Source organism: Trachymyrmex septentrionalis, unplaced genomic scaffold (assembly GCF_001594115.1).
Source record: "Trachymyrmex septentrionalis isolate Tsep2-gDNA-1 unplaced genomic scaffold, Tsep1.0 scaffold19, whole genome shotgun sequence".
In the NCBI taxonomy this organism is placed as follows: domain Eukaryota; kingdom Metazoa; phylum Arthropoda; class Insecta; order Hymenoptera; family Formicidae; genus Trachymyrmex; species Trachymyrmex septentrionalis.
Window position 1 is genome coordinate 174,817 of NW_017305071.1, and position 2,610 is coordinate 177,426.

A 2,610-nucleotide genomic window follows, 5' to 3' on the forward strand; every position below is an offset into this window, starting at 1 on the left:
GGCCAGGTTCGCGTGCCACTGCTTTTCCACCCGGCTTTTCCTCGTTCGGAGAAATTCTGACGCTCCGCGTTCGGGGAGTGGCTCCGTGTAAATTTGTGTAATTAAAAAGACGCCACGTCGAGATTTTATTTCTCTTTGTCTTACGCTTTAGAGGAAGATGTAGGAAGAATTTTCAGTGTTCGGGGAATGTTGGCCTGCGAGTGAATTCTTGGTAAATACGAGGCGTACAAAGTATTTATTTATTTTTTTTTTTTCGTACCTTTTACTTCGATAATCAAATATATTATTCATGAGCCGCGAAGAGGAATCGTTAAGTGAAGACTTTAAAGAATGATTTGGAAAGTTTTTCAGGAATTATTACGAGCAAATGATGCGAGAGCAACGGCGTTATTTCATTTTTTTTTTTTCACTCTTCTTTTTTTTACAGTCGGAAGACAATATAAGAGCGGCGTCGGTGCTCGCGGCGAACTCGTTAAATCCTCGGAAAGTTACTTTGAAGCGCTCGCGAAAACTCCAAAGTATCTACATGCCCATTGGATAATATCGGGTTCGGGGCCCCGGCCAGTAGGGGATGGGAACGATTACGATCGTCATAGTCGTATATTAGCATAGACGAAAAACAGACTCGTAAAACAACCACCGCGTCGCGTTGCATCGCGACGATTCTGTTTCCATGGAAATCACACGTTGCACGATTTTGACGTCACACTCGCGGAAACATACGATATTTATTTCCTCGTTATTAGCAAAACCGCACATTGGTTCAATATTTTTATCTTCGCCCCTCTCTCTCGTCATCCCCCACGACGATGTCTCGTCGCGCTTGTGCGGGCTGTTGTTTAAACAGCTAATTTTGCGATAGAGATGCGGGTGATTAAAGAAAAAACAATCTGACGTCGCGACATCATCATTTTTGCGAATGTAACGTTTGCTGTATCGTAGAAAATTGTCAAGGAAGATAAATTAATTGACATTATTAATCCAGGAAGTATCGCTGTGACAATGTCGTGGGAAATCGTTAAATAGTGAACACTTCGGCTGGTTTAGACATGTTTACTGTTACTCTTTTCGAGAGAAGTGGGTACATTGCGCAATGCCGGCGCGATATATGCAGTTATTTTTAGCTGCCGGCACATAAAGTAATTGAGTGTCCATCACACAACCCAATGTCCGTTCGTTCGCCTCTTGCCCTTCCTCCTCGTCCGATGGTTTTGCACATACCGTATAATGCCTCGGACATGCTAGTGATAAATGATTTCGCCAGATTGGTAACGTTTAGTTGTGTTGCGTGTCTTGGCAGGTTTGGAAATTGCTATTCCGCAAAATCCTCTCTGGCTTCTTTTTTTTTTCCCCTCCCCTCCCTCGATGATAGATCAATTGTATTCAGCAGGCGTATTACAATTCCGCCTTTCTGGAACACGGTCCTCTAATGGAGATACATTTCGGCGGCATTTCCACGATTCGAACGCGGTACTTTGATTTAGCGCAGAGCGAACGATAAATTATAAGGAGAGCGGAGGACGAATCTCTGCTCTTTTATCTATCGCGATAAGGGCGTTTTACGTCATTAACTACTTTGTGTTTTACAGAATCTACATTAGTTCATTCCTCTCTCCTCTCCGTGCGCGGGATACGAATATAAGTTACCGGCAAAAGCGTTTGCGGCAGGCGTCTGTTTTAAAGTTCGATAGTCCCAAATACGGCGCCGTCCGTGAAGCGTTCGATAAAGAAGAACACTGATGTATAGGTCGGCGCGCCTGTTCCATGTCGTTGCGTTTAGTAAATAATCCCGAATGCGACTCCATCCCTCGCCATCTTCCTCGATTTTCTACACTCTTTGCAGCCGCCGATCCAACAATCTATTTTCTACACTTTACAGCCGCTTCTATACTTAATATCCAACAATCATTTCTCTTCGCGTCGATAATTCAATGTCTTTTTCCTTATCGGATTCATACGATGAGTAGTCACGCGATGATTCCAGAATCATTAGGAACGCGTGTATGCAGATTCGTTTTGCGAAACCGACTTGCTCTGCGACAAATTCATGGTGTCTCCGTTACGCGATACAAAAATATAGAGGGGCGGGGGAGGGGGAGGGGGGCATTAAATGGAGGCATTAAATGGCCGCATTATGGCTCTCGAATGGAGTAAGAGAAATAAAAGGAGCGCGATGCGGCGCGAGATTCCCAGACGGTGCGGGAAGCACGACTGTTGCTTCCCATCCGAGATCCGACGGGATGGCACGTCGCGCCTATCCCTTTCGCTATTTCCGGCGCTATCCGTCAGAGCCGGTTACGGAGAGACACCGAACGCACGCTCCGGCGACGCCCCGCGTCCGATGCCCATACGTCTTTCACAGACGGCGTGCGCCGAGTTATGTCCCTAAAGAGGTTTCTATTTACATCGCCACTTCTCCACGACACGTAGCTGTCTCTCTTTCTTTTGATCTCGGCTAGATCAACGGCGTGAGAAATGTCTTACTAACGGAGCGTTCAGGATTTATGACGGCACGTATCTTCCGTCTCTCTCTCTCTCTCTCTCTCTCTCTCTCTCTCTCTCTCTCTCTCCGGCCTCTCTTTTTTTTACCTTCGTTCGTCACTATTATAT